This window comes from Triticum urartu, chromosome 5A, assembly GCF_056163025.1.
Source record: "Triticum urartu cultivar PI428250 chromosome 5A, HENAU_Tu73, whole genome shotgun sequence".
Classification (NCBI taxonomy): Eukaryota; Viridiplantae; Streptophyta; class Magnoliopsida; order Poales; family Poaceae; genus Triticum; species Triticum urartu.
The window spans coordinates 376,274,020-376,289,410 of record NC_141877.1 but is presented as its reverse complement, the minus strand read 5'-3'; positions in this window follow the sequence as shown (position 1 = coordinate 376,289,410).

Below are 15,391 nucleotides of genomic sequence, written 5' to 3'. Positions count from 1 at the left end.
CCCCCCCCAATCCTAGTTGGAATAGGATTCGTGGAGGGGGAAAAGAGAGGGAGGGGGCCGGCCACCTATCCTAGTCCTAATAGGACTAGGGGAAGAGGGAGGCGCGCAGCCCATGTAGGGCTGCCTCTTCTCTTTTCCACTAAGGCCCATCATGGCCCATTTAACTCCCGGGGGGTTCCGGTAACCTTCCCGGTACTCCGGTAAAATCCCGATTTCACCGGGAACACTTCCGATATCCAAACATAGGCTTCCAATATATCAATCTTTATGTCTCGACCATTTCGAGACTCCTCGTCATGTCCGTGATCACATCCGGGACTCCGAACAACCTTCGGTACATCAAAATGCATAAACTCATAATATAACTGTCATCGTAACCTTAAGCGTGCGGACCCTACGGGTTCGAGAACAATGTAGACATGACCGAGACACGTCTCCGGTCAATAACCAATAGCGGGACCTGGATGCCCATATTGGCTCCTACATATTCTACGAAGATCTTTATTGGTCAGACCGCATAACAACATACGTTGTTCCCTTTGTCATCGGTATGTTACTTGCCCGAGATTCGATCGTCGGTATTCCAATACCTAGTTCAATCTCGTTACCGGCAAGTCTCTTTACTCGTTCCGTAATACATCATCTCGCAACTAGCTCATTAGTTGCAATGCTTGCAAGGCTTATGTGATGTGCATTACCGAGAGGGCCCAGAGATACCTCTCCGACAATCGGAGTGACAAATCCTAATCTCGAAATACGCCAACCCAACATCTACCTTTGGAGACACCTGTAATGCTCCTTTATAATCACCCAGTTACGTTGTGACGTTTGGTAGCACCCAAAGTGTTCCTCCGGCAAACGGGAGTTGCATAATCTCATAGTCATAGGAACATGTATAAGTCATGAAGAAAGCAATAGCAACATACTAAACGATCAGGTGCTAAGCTAATGGAATGGGTCATGTCAATCAGATCATTCAACTAATGATGTGATCTCATTAATCAAATAACAACTCTTTTGTCCATGGTTAGGAAACATAACCATCTTTGATTAACGAGCTAGTCAAGTAGAGGCATACTAGTGACACTCTGTTTGTCTATGTATTCACACATGTATTATGTTTCCGATTAATACAATTCTAGCATGAATAATAAACATTTATCATGATATAAGGAAATAAATAATAACTATCTTATTGCCTCTAGGGCATATTTCCTTCAGCAACAAACACAAGCGCCGCATCAACAATGACAATACCGAGGATACGGCAGTCAATGCCAGATTCAGAGGCTCTAAACCCGGTCAGCGGAAAAAGCCATTCAAAATAAGCACTCCGGGCCCGTCCAGTTTGGACCGTATACTCGATCGCTCGTGCCAAATACACGGCACCCCCGACAAGCCAGCCAACCACACCAACATGGAATGTTGGGTGTTCAAGCAGGCCGGCAAGTTAAATGCCGAAAACAAAGATAAGGGGTCACATATCGATGACAAGGAGGAGCCCCGGCCGCCGAACACCGGAGGACAGAAGAGGTTCCCCCCACAAGTGCGGATGGTGAACATGATATACGCAACCCATATCCCCAAGAGGGAGCGGAAGCATGCGTTAAGGGACGTATATGCGTTGGAGCCATTCGCCCCAAAGTACAACCCATGGTCCTCTTGTCCGATCACCTTCGATCGCAGGGACCATCCCACTAGTATCCGTCATGGCGGATTCGCCGCACCGGTCCTAGAACCAATCATCGACGGATTTCACCTCGCTCGAGTCCTTATGGACGGCGGCAGTAGCCTGAACCTGCTTTATCAGGACACAGTGCGCAAAATGGGTATAGACCCCTCAAGGATCAAACCCACAAAAACGACCTTCAAAGGCGTCATACCAGGCGTAGAGGCCCATTGCACAGGCTCAGTCACACTAGAAGTGGTCTTCGGATCCCCGGATAATTTCCGAAGCGAGGAGTTAATCTTCGATATAGTCCCGTTCCGCAGTGGCTATCATGCACTGCTCGGGCGAACCGCATTTGCGAGATTCAATGCGGTACCGCATTATGCATACCTCAAGCTCAAGATGCCAGGACCTCAGGGGGTCATCACAGTCAATGGAAACACAGAGCGCTCTCTCCGCATGGAGGAGCACACTGCGGCCCTCGCAGCAGAAGCACAAAGCAGCCTCTTCAGGCAATCCAACAGTTCGGTGATTAAACGCCTAGACACCGTCAAGCGCGCCCGGAGTAATCTACAACAAGACCACCTGGCACGCTCCGAGCTCGCATAGCAATGCGGCCCCCACCCCAGTCCCCGCCAAACGGCGAAATCCCTACCACGCGTACATAATTATGCATTGAAAATACCATGGGCATAGGTGGGGGGGCACGACTACGGCACACCCCAAAACGCGGCTCAACCGCACTAGGGCTTCCCGCCTTATTATTTTTTTCTCTCTTTCAGGACTTTACTCTCTGGAAACCCCGTCCGGCAGTACGATTGCCGGACACACGATACAACAACCAAGGAGGCAGAAAGCTACGTCGCATCATGGAATTCCCAGGTGGTCTCTGATAACGAGTGAAATGCCTGCTTTAAATACCATTCCTCAGCTTGCCCTTGGAGGGGACATGTCAAATAGTCCTACTTTTTGCTTATCGCACTACTTACATCATTCTGCTTCAACGCACCTTTTTGAATAAACAATGCATAGCACTAGATTATTACCGCATTCTCTATTCTTATATATATATATATATGTTCATTCATGACATTCAGCACCCGTACACTCTAGTACGGCCAATACGCCAGGGGCTTAAGCATACCCCATAATACAGCGTGAGAAGTCCGAACACCTTCGACAGCGCGTCACCCCGAACTTATAGCATTATATGCATCAGCTTTGAATCATGTCTTGGGTCAATAGTTGGGTTTGCCCGGCTCCCATGTTTTGGTACCTTATGTTCCGCTATATCGGCTAAGGTAGCACTGGGAGAACTACTGCGATTGTGCCCCGGTTCATCTGGGCAAGCACCTCGGTAGAGAAAGCTAAAACTGACTATCATGATAAGGCTAGAGCTGGTCGCTGTTCGAGAGGTCTCGAGTCCCTAAAGACTTATGCTGCTTAGAGCGAGGAGTCGGCTTTGTCCGGCTTAAGGCGTGTATAGCGCCCCGAATTCGGCCTTCTGAATACTAGGGGCTTTGCCAAAATTTAAAATTGTAGACTTCTATGGCTAAGTGAGAGTGATAAAGCATTATAGTCCGATTGCCTTGTTCGTTGTGCTGAGCACCTCCCTCAAAGGACCCAACAATGGGAAAAAGAGTGCTCAGATTTATTCCGAACACCCCAACACTCGTGGCATGGGGGCAGAAGCCGACGACTGGCCATCTCTCAGATTTAATAAACAGCCACACCGAAGGTAATATTTTAAATTCAAACAAGAGTTGCATAGCGCATATGAACAAGTTTTCATAATACAGGATCACACGAGCAAGTTCATTCAAAAATTACATCCTTCGCACACTCGTCCGCCACAAGACGGGCACCCTTCAGGACACCCTCATAATACATTCCGGGGTGGCGATGCTCCTTGCCCTGCGACGGCCCCTCCTTCACCAGCTTCTCGGCGTCCATCTTGGCCCAGTGCACCTTCGCACGGGCAAAAGCCCGGTGTGCACCTTCGATACAGACGGACCGCTTTATGACTTCCAGCCATGGGCAGGCATCCACAAGCCGCCTCACCAGGCCGAAGTAGCTATTGGGAAGGGAGTCATCGGGCCACATCCGGACTATAAGGCCCCTCATGGCCTGTTCGGCTGCCTTGTGCAGCTCGACCAGTTGCTTCAGCTGGTCGCTCAGAAGCATCGGGTGTTCGGTACCAGTATACTGAGACCAGAACAACTTCTCCGTCGAGCTTCCCTCCTCGTCCTGGTAATACTTCGTGGCATCCGACACGCTGCGGGGCAAATCTGCGAATGCTCCTGGAGAGCTCCGGACTCGGGTAAGTAACAAGTAATTTACTTTCACATGCTTGCTTTGCATATTGAAGGCCTTACCCGGCGCTATCTTCCTCATCGCCTCAATTTCCTGGAGGGCCATTTGGGCTTCGGCCTTGGCATGCTTTGTGCTCTCGAGGGCCGCGGAAAGCTCGGACTCTCGCGTCTTCGAGTCAAGCTCCAAAGCCTCGTGCTTCTTCACGAGAGCTTGGAGCTCTCGCTGCACCTCGCCCACCCGTGCCTCTTGTTTTTCCCGCTCGGTGCGCTCCTTGGCCGCTTTGTTTTCGGCCTCGGACAACGCTTGCTTCAGAGTTGCCACTTCGGTCATGGCCCCTGGCACATCCATGATGATCCTATCATTTTGCAACCGCATCTTATATATATATATATAGAAGGCATTACTTACCTTTGTTCTCCTCGAGCTGCCTCTTGGCAAGACCGAGCTCTTTCTCGGACCGCTCGAGGTTCTGCCTCAGTGCAGCGACCTCCACAGTCAGTGCGGCAGAGGTCAGCAGTGAAGCCTGCATACGCATATAGACATACTTATATTAGACTCCTGCAGATATTATTTGATCCTCTATTCGGCTTTTCTTTGTGAACACCAAACAGAGCATCAGGGGCTACTGTCTATGCGGTAATATTTTCCTATATTTTAAATACTTACCTCAAAGCCTGTTAGAAGGCTGGCATAGGTTTCAGTCAGTCCGCTCTTGGCGGACTGAACCTTTTTGATCACCGCACTCATAATAGTGCGGTGCTCTTCGTCGATGGAAGCGCCGCGAAGCGCTCCCAGCAGGTTGTCCGGTGCCTCTGGATGGACAGAGGTCACCGGCACAGGCGGCTTACCCCTCTTGGAAGGGGGCCGCCTGCCGGAGTCCGGAACCACTGGAGGTTCTGGCGCAGCGTTCGGCTGGGGGTCGAACTTGGAGCCCTTGGGAGTCTTCCTCCCTTCGCGCCTGGAGTCCGGAAGGTCGCCTTGAGGCGCCTCCGGGACTGTCTCCCCCCGGCTCGGTGCCCCTTGAGATAGTACCTCGACATCGTCCATAGGGCGAGGAGAGGAGGCGGTTGGAAGTGTATCACTATTCATATCCGACGAGTCCAACGAACCGTCCGACGAGGATACGTCGATACGGGCTCGGGGCGGACTGCATAATCATATTCGACGTTAGGAGAAGCAGTGCAACAAAAGTATGCTATGAGTTACTCTGGTGTCCGAATACTTACGACTACGCCAGGGGCTTGGCCCTGAGTAACCACTCGTCTTCGCCATCGGCGGTAGTGGTGGAACAGTCCGGAAGGAGAGTCCTTCCCTTCTTGGACCCTTCGGCCTTCCCGGTTGGGGCGACCTTCCTTTTCTTGTCTCCCCCGGCTGGAGGGGGAGAATCTTCATCTTCCTCCTCGTTTTCACGGGAGGAGTGCGTCTCAGAGTTATCGGATGATGAGTCTGATACCACCTGGCACCGGGAACTCTTTCGGGTTCCCTTGGCCTTCTTCTTGGTCTTCTTCGGCACCTCATAAGGAGCCGGAGTCTGCATCTCCGCGAGGAGAGCGTCTGCAGGGTCTTCGGGCAGAGGGGCCGGACAGTTAATCTGCTCCGATGTCTTCACCCAGTCCTGTCAAAGGCATGGGAGTTCAAACCCCGCACATGGTTAAGCTATGGGAAATAAATACCCTACCAGATGTACGGAACTTACCGGATTCGCAGGGCGCTTCGCGCTTAGCCCGCGGTCCTCGGTAAGAGAAGGGGGGACCTCGGCGCCCTTGAACAGCACCTTCCAGACGTCCTTATGCGTTGTGTCAAAGAGCTCGCGTAGAGTCTGGTGCTGGGCCGGGTCGAACTCCCATAAGTTGAAAGCCCGTTGTTGACACGGGAGGATCCGGCGGAAGAGCATGACCTGGACTATGTTGACAAGTTTAAGTTTCTTGCTTATCATGTTCCGGATACACTTCTGGAGTCCGTCCAGCTCCACCGATGAGCCCCAGGACAGGCCCTTCTCCTTCCAGGAAGTGAGCCGCGTGGGGATTCCGGATCGAAACTCGGGGGCCGCCACCTAGTTGGTGTCGCGCGGCTCGGTGATGTAGAACCATCCCGATTGCCACCCCTTTATGGTCTCCACGAAGGAGCCCTCGAGCCATGTAACGTTGGGCATTTTGCCCACCATGGCTCCGCCACATTCCGCTTGTTGGTCGCCTACTACCTTCGGCTTGATATTGAAGGTCTTCAGCCACAGGCCGAAGTGGGGTCGGATGCGGAGGAAAGCCTCGCACACGGCGATGAACGCCGAGATGTTGAGGATGAAATTCGGGGCCAGATCATGAAAGTCCAGCCCATAATAGAACATAAGGCCGCGGACGAATGGATGGAGGGGAAACCCCAGTCCGCGGACGAAGTGGGGGAGGAAAACCACCCTTTCGTAAGGTTCCGGGGTAGGGACGATCTGCCCCGCGGCTGGCAGCCGGTGCGCGATATCCGCGGCTAAGTATCCCCACGTAGTTTTTTGATGTGTCCCTCCATGACGGGGGAGACCATCCACTTGCCTCCCGCTCCGGACATGTTTGGAGAGAGTTGAGGAGAAGGATGTGGACTTGGGCACTAGAGCTCGAGTACACGAGAATGGATGAGCAAGGAGGAAGAAGGCGTGGGTAGAAAAAGGTGAAACCTTATCCCTTTATAAGGGCGGACGAAACTATGCGCCCCCACCAGCCTGGTAAAACTCGATTATCCCCCAAGCGCTGTAATTGATGGCGCGGTTGGGTTACCCACGTCCTTATTGATGGGAATCCCGTAATAAGGGGACATGATCTCTGCTTCGACAAGACGTGCCAAGGAAACCGCCTCGCAAAACACGTTGAGATAGGTTATGAAAAAGATTCGAATAAAGATCTGGCTGTGGTGTGATGTCACGCTACGGGGTACGTCAGCAGATTAGATTTGTGGAAATATTATTCTCTCTATGGTGGTATGTGGAACTTGTTTTGCAGAGCCGGACACGATCCTCATGTTCAAAATCTTCTATGAAGTATTCGGAGGAGGAACCCGCCTTGCAATGCCGAAGACAATCTGCGCGTCGGACTCATCGTCATTGAAGCCTGGTTCAGGGGCTACTAAGGGAGTCCTGGATTAGGGGGTATCCGGACATCCGGATTATATCCTTTGGCCGGACTATTGGACTATGAAGATACAAGATTGAAGATTTCGTCCCGTGTCCGGATGGGACTCTCCTTGGCGTGGAAGGCAAGCTAGGCAATACGGATATGTAGATCTCCTTCCTTGTAACCGACTCTGTGTAACCCTAGCCCCCTCCGGTGTCTATATAAACCGGAGGGTTTAGTCCGTAGGACGAACAACAACAATCGTACCATAGGCTAGCTTCTAGGGTTTAGCCTCTCTGATCTCATGGTAGATCAACTCTTGTACTACTCATATTATCAAGAACAATCAAGCAGGACGTAGGGTATTACCTCCATCAAGAGGGCCCGAACCTGGGTAAAACATCGTGTCCCCTGCCTCCTGTTACCATCCGCCTAGACGCACAGTTCGGGACCCCCTTCCCGAGATCCACCGGTTTTGACACCGACACTTGGTTTTACCATTTGCCACCTAAGCCTTTTTTCCCTTGGGTTCCATGGACTCAAGGGTCATCTTTATTTTAAACCCCCGGGCCAATGCTCCTCTGAGTGTTGGTCCAAACTAGAGCCCCTTGCAGCGCACCTCGGGGAAACTTGAGGGTTGGTTTTAGTTGTATGGATTGCTTATCCGGTGTGCCCTGAGAACGAGATATGTGCAGCTCCTATCGGGATTTGTCGGCACATTTGGGTGGCTTTGCTGGTCTTGTTTTACCATTGTCGAAATGTCTTGTAACCGGGATTCCGAGTCTGACCGGGTCTTCCTGGGAGAAGGATTATCCTTCGTTGACCGTGAGAGCTTGTGATGGGCTAAGTTGGGACACCCCTGCAGGGTTTTGAACTTTTGAAAGCCGTGCCCGCGGTTATGGGCAGATAGGAATTTGTTAATATCCGGTTGTAGAAAACCTGACACTAAACTTAATTAAAATGAATCAACATCGTGTGTAACTGTGATGGTCTCTTTCCGGTGGAGTCCGGGAAGAGAACACGGTCTCGTGTTATGCCTGAAAGTAAGTAGTTTCATGATCACTTCTTGATCATTATAGCTTATTGACTGTGCCTTGCTTCTCTTCTCGCTCTCATTTGCGTAAGTTAGCCACCATATATGCTAGTGCTTGCTGCAGATCCACCTCACTACCCCCTTTTCCTACCTTAAGCTTAAATAGTCTTGATCGCGAGGGTGTGAGATTGCTGAGTCCCCGTGACTCACAGATTACTTCCAAAACCAGATGCAGGTGCCGACGATGCCAGTGCAGGGGACGCTACCAAACTCAAGTGGGAGTTCGACAAGGATTCGGGACGTTACTATGTTTCCTTTCTGGACGATCAGTAGTGGAGCCCAGTTGGGGTGATCGGGGATCCATGCATTTGGGGTGGTCTTTCTTTATTTGGTTCCGTAGTTGGACCTTGATTGTATTCTGGATGATGTAATGCTATATTTATGTATTGTGTGAAGTGGCGATTGTAAGCCAACTCTTTACCCCTTTCTTATTCAGTACATGGGATGTGTAAAGATTACCCCTCTTGCGACATGCCTACTATGCGGTTATGCCTCTAAGTCGTGCTCCGACACGTGGGAGATATAGCCGCATCGTGGGTGTTACAATTGTCCCAAGTGATGAATTAAAAAAAGGGAGAGAAAGGCCATAAAAAAGAGAGAGAAATAGAGAAGGGACAATGTTACTATCCTTTGCCACACTTGTGCTTCAAAGTAGCACCATAATCTTCATGATAGAGAGTATTTTGTTTTGTCACTTTCATATACTAGTGGGAATTTTTCATTATAGAACTTGGCTTGTATATTCCAACTATGGGCCTCCTCAAGTGCCCTAGGTCTTCGTGAGCAAGCAAGTTGGATGCACACCCACTTAGTTTCTTTTGTTGAGCTTTCATACATTTATAGCTCTAGTGCATCCGTTGCATGGCAATCCCTACTCCTTGCATTAACATCAATCGATGGGCATCTCCATAGCCCATTGATTAGCCTCGGTGATGTGAGACTTTATCCTTTTTGTCTTCTCCACATAACCCCCATCATCATATTCTATTCCACCCATAGTGTTATGTCCATGGCTCGCGCTCATATATTGCGTGAAAGTTTATAGGTTTGAGATTACTAAAGTATGAAACAGTTGCTTGGCTTGTCATCGGTGTTGTGCATGATGAGAGCATTCTTGTGTGACGAAAATGGAGCATGACTAAACTATATGATTTTGTAGGGATGAACTTTCTTTGGCCATGTTATTTTGAGAAGACATAATTGCTTAGTTAGTATGCTTCAAGTATTATTATTTTTATGTCACTATGAACTTTTATCTTGAATCTTTCGGATCTGAATATTCATACCACAATTAAGAAGAATTGCATTAAAATTATGCCAAGTAGCACTCCGCATAAAAAATTCTATTTTTATCATTTACCTACTCGAGGACGAGCAAGAATTAAGCTTGGGGATGCTTGATACGTCTCCAACGTATCTATAATTTTTGATTGCTCCATGCTATATTTTCTACTGTTTTGGACATTATTGGGCTTTATTATCCACTTTTATATTATTTTTGGGACTAACCTATTAACCGGAGGCCCAGCCCAGAATTGCTTTTTTTTGCCTATTTTAGGATTTCGAAGAAAAGGAATATCAAACGGAGTCCAAACGGAATGAAACCTTCGGGAACATGATTTTCTCACCGAACATGATCCAGGAGACTTGGACCCTACGTCAAGAAATAAAGGAGGAGGCCACGAGGTAGGGAGGTGCGCCTACCCCCCCAGGCGCGCCCTCCACCCTCGTGGGCCCCCTGTTGCTCCACCGACGTACTCCTTCCACCTATATATACCTACGTACCCCCAAACGATCAGATACGGAGCCAAAACCCTAATTCCACCGCCGTAACTTTCTGTATCCACGAGATCCCATCTTGGGGCCTATTCCGGAGCTCCGCCGGAGGGGGCATCCATCACGGAGGGCTTCTACATCAACATCATAGCCCCTCTGATGAAGTGTGAGTAGTTTACCTCAGACCTTTGGGTCCATAGTTATTAGCTAGATGGCTTCTTCTCTCTTTTTGGATCTCAATACAATGTTCTCCCCTCTTGTGGAGATCTATTCGATGTAATCTTCTTTTTGCGGTGTGTTTGTTGAGACCGATGAATTGTGGGTTTATGATCAAGATTATCTATGAGCAATATATGAATCTTCTCTGAATTCTTTTATGTATGATTGGTTATCTTTGCAAGTCTCTTCGAATTATCAGTTTGGTTTGGCCTACTAGATTGATCTTTCTTGCAATGGGAGAAGTGCTTAACTTTGGGTTCAATCTTGCGGTGTCCTTTCCCAGTGACAGTAGGGGCAACAAGGCACGTATTGTATTGTTGCCATCAAGGATAACAAGATGGTTTTTTTATCATATTGCATGAATTTATCCCTCTACATCATGTCATCTTGCTTAAGGCGTTACTCTGTTTCCATGAACTTAATACTTTAGATGCATGCTGGATAGCGGTCCATGAGTGGAGTAATAGTAGTAGATGCAGGCAGGAGTCGGTCTACTTGTCTCGGACGTGATGCCTATATACATGATCATACCTAGATATTCTCATAACTATGCTCAGTTCTATCAATTGCTCAACAGTAATTCGTTCACCCACCGTAAAATACTTATGCTCTTGAGAGAAGCCACTAGTGAAATCTATGCCCCCCGGGTCTATCTTCATCATATTAATCTTCCAATACTTAGTTATTTCCTTTGCTTTTTATTTTACTTTGCATCTTTATCACAAAAACACCAAAAATATTATCCTATCATATCTATTAGATCTCACTCTCGTAAGTGACCGTGAAGGGATTGACAACCCCTTATCGCGTTGGTTGCGAGGAGTTATTTGCTTTGTGCAGGTACAAGGGACTCGCGTGTAGCCTCCTACTGGATTGATACCTTGGTTCTCAAAAAATGAGGGAAATACTTACGCTACTTTGCTGCATCATCCTTTCCTCTTCAAGAAAATCCAACGCAGTGCTCAAGAGGTAGCAAGATGGAGTAGTTTTCAATGGTGAACATCACTATGTTGATCATATCTACTATATGATTCACGCTCGACCTTTCGGTCTCAGTGTTCCGAGGCCATATCTGCATATGCTAGGCTCGTCAAGTTTAACCTGAGTATTCCGCGTGTGCAACTGTTTTGCACCCATTGTATTTGAACGTAGAGCCAATCACACCCGATCATCACGTGGTGTCTCAGCACGAAGAACTTTGGCAACGGTGCATACTCAGGGAGAACACTTATACCTTGAAATTTAGTGAGAGATAATCTTATAATGCTACCGTCGATCTAAGCAAATAAGATGCATAAAAGATAAACATCACATGCAATCAATATAAGTGATATGATATGGCCATCATCATCTTGTGCTTGTGATCTCCCTCTCCGAAGCACCGTCATGATCACCATCGTCACCGGCACGACACCTTGATCTCCATCGTAGCATCACTGTCGTCTCGCCAACTTATGCTTCTACGCTTATCGCTACCGCTTAGTGATAAAGTAAAGCATTACAGGGCGATTGCATTGCATATAATAAAGCGACAACCATATGGCTCCTGCCAGTTGCCGATAACTCGGTTACAAAACATGATCATCTCATACAATAAAATTTAGCATCATGCCTTGACCATATCACATCACAACATGCCCTATAAAAACAAGTTAGACGTCCTCTACTTTTGTTGTTGCAAGTTTTACGTGGCTGCTACGGGCTGAGCAAGAACCGTTCTTACCTATGCATCAAAACCACAACGATAGTTCGTCAAGTTAGTGATGTTTTAACCTTCTCAAGGACCGGGCGTAGCCACACTCGGTTCAACTAAAGTTGGAGAAACTGACACCCGCCAGCCACCTGTGTGCAAAGCACGTCGGTAGAACTAGTCTCGCGTAAGCGTACGCGTAATGTCGGTCCGGGCCGCTTCATCCAACAATACCGCCGAACCAAAGTATGACATGCTGGTAAGTAGTATGACTTGTATCGCCCACAACTCACTTGTGTTCACTCGTGCATATAACATCAACGCATAAAACCTGGCTCTGATACCATTGTTGGGGAACGTAATAATTTCAAAAAAATTCCTACGCACACGCAAGATCATGGTGATGCATAGCAATGGGAGGGGAGAGTGTGTCCATGTACCCTCGTAGACCGAAAGCGGCAGCGTTAGCACAACGCGATTGATGTAGTTGTACGTCTTCACGATCTGATCGGTCAAGCACCGAACGCATGACACCTCCGAGTTCTGCACACGTTCAACTCGATGACGTCCCTCGAACTCCGATCCAGCCGAGCTTTGAGGGAGAGTTCCGTCAGCACGACGGCGTTGTGACAATGATGATGTTCTACCGACGCAGGGCTTCGCCTAAGCACCGCTACGATATGACCGAGGTGGATTATGGTGGAGGGGGGCACCGCACGCGGCTAAAAGATCTAAGAGATCAATTGTTGTGTCTAGAGGTGCCCCATGCCCCCGTATATAAAGGAGGGAGGGAGAGGCCAGCCCTAGAGGAGGCGCGCCAAGTGTGGGGAGTCCTACTAGGACTCCCAAGTCCTAGTAGGATTCCCCTTTCCTTTCCGGAGTAGGAGAGAAGGAAAGAGGGGGAGATGGAGAAGGAAAAGGGGGCTGCACCCCTTGTCCAATACGGACCAGAGGGGGGGGCGCCTCCTTCCTTTTGGCCTCTCTCCTCTATTCCTGTATGGCCCAATAAGGCCCAATACTTCTCCCGGTGAATTCCCGTAACTCCTCGGTACTCCAAAAATACCCGAATCACTCGGAACCTTTCCGATGTCCGAGTATAGTCGTCCAATATATCGATCTTTACGTCTCGACCATTTTGAGACCCCTTGTCATGTCCCCGATCTCATCCAGGACTTCGAACTACCTTCGGTACATCAAATCACATAAACTCATAATACAATCGTCATCCAAACTTTAAGCGTGCGGACCCTACGGGTTCAAGAACTATATAGACATGACCGAGACACGTCTCCGGCCAATAACCAATAGCGGAATCTGGATGCTCATATTGGCTCCCACATATTCTACGAAGATCTTTATCGGTCAAACCGCATAACAACATATGTTGTTCCCTTTGTCATCGGTTTGTTACTTGCCCGAGATTCGATCGTCGGTATCTCAATACCTAGTTCAATGTCGTTACCGGCAAGTCTCTTTACTCGTTCCGTAATACATCATTTCATAACTAACTTATTATTCACATTGCTTGCAAGGCTTATAGTGATGTGCATTACCGAGAGGGCCCAGAGATACCTCTCCGACAATCAGAGTGACAAATCCTAATCTCCAAATACGCCAACCCAACAAGTACCTTTGGAGACACCTGTAGAGCACCTTTATAATCACCCAATTACGTTGTGACGTTTGGTAGCACATAAAGTGTTCCTCCGATAAACGGGAGTTGCATAATCTCATAGTCATAGGAACATGTATAAGTCATGAAGAAAGCAATAGCAGAATACTAAACGATCAAGTGCTAAGCTAACGGAATGGGTCAAGTCAATCACATCATTCTCCTAATGATGTGATCCCGTTAATCAAATGACAACTCATGTCTATGGTTAGGAAACTTAACCATCTTTGATTAACGAACTAGTCAAGTAGAGGCATACTAGTGACACTATGTTTGTCTATGTATTCACACATGTATTATGTTTCCGGGTAATACAATTCTAGCATGAATAATAAACATTTATCATGAAATAAGGAAATAAATAATAACTTTATTATTGCCTCAAGGGCATATTTCCTTCATAGAGTTGCTCTACGGCCATAGAAGACGAGGCAGATTGGTGACGGCACCGGCGTGAGGCCACGAAACTCTAAACGTCTTGAAGCCTTTCTTCCTTTCTTTGTGGCGAAGAAAGGAAAATCGCTCTATGATTTGTTCCACGAACTCAAGAAATATACATTCAGAATCTTACGTCCGTTTATGTATGTTAGAAGGGAGAGAGAGGGACTGATGGAATAGTTCGTTGTATTGCTTGAGCCTCGTGGGCATATATATAGGAATACAATGATCTACTTGGAGTACAAGACAAGCCAGAACAAATCCTAGTCTATCTCGTCTTTCCTAATAAACACTATACTCAACATCCCCCCGCGGTCACAACGGTAGCGACGTGGACAGTGAGACTGGAGAAGAATCCGAAGGAAAGTCGACGGACACCCCCCCACAGTCGTAACGGTCGACGCATCGCGGAGTCGTGGCTGGAGTGAAAACTGACGAGGTTGCTCAAGCAAGGCGGTAGCCCTTTGTGCCGTTTGTTGAGGTAGCCGAGAGCGTGGGTGGTGGAGCCGTGGTCGAGGTAGCCGTACGAAGAATGCCGTGGTCGAGGTCGAGTCGGGGTGGCCAGTGTCGAGGAACTCACCAGCCGCGGGCGTAAGGGGGCGTCGAGTTAGCATGGGCGCAGTGGTGTCGAAGTAGTGGTGCGTCGGGAAGAAGATGTGGTTGATGACGCGTTGCGGCGGGTTTGCCAAGCCTGGGGACACATCATGGACGAAGGCACGCATCGGTGTTGCCAGCACCGGGCATGCGTAGAGGGATGAAGACGAAGCTGACGAAGCACCGCACCAGGCTTGCCAGGCCCGGGACACGTCGTGGACGAAGGCACGCTTCGGTATTGCCAGCACCGGGCATGCGTCGACTGGGACCCGCACGAGCTGTACGCCATGTCGAAGAAGTCAGAGAAGCCAGCCGATGTCAACCGCGGTTGTCGGAGTAGACGAAGTGGTCGGGGTAGATGACGGTGACGCTGGCGACGGGCTAGTGTTGGACGAAGACGAAGGGGTTGGACGGGCAGTGGCGGCGGCCGAAGAAGAGCAGCTGCGGCGGCCTAACGACGACGGCGGCTAGGTTAGGAGCGCGGCGGCGATGCTCGAAGGAGGCGAAGAACCCGACAGCGTGACGAAGACCGGCGCGAATGGTGGCATTCCCGCGCCAAGGGAGACGGCGCAGCGCATACGACGGGAGGTCGATGCGCGTGACAGCGGAGTGGACCGCGGGCCGCGATGCTACGGCCCGAAGGGGCGACACAGTGGCGGCGGGCAGGTCGGGGCGATGGCGGGAAAACCTCGGGGCGGCGGCTGGGACCGCAGGCCATGGCGTTGTGGCCCGAAGGGGCAACGCAACGGCGGTGTGCGAGTCGGTGCAGCCGCGGGGACGACCTTGAGCGGCGGCGGAGACCGCGTGCCACGCTCGCTACGGCCCGATGGGG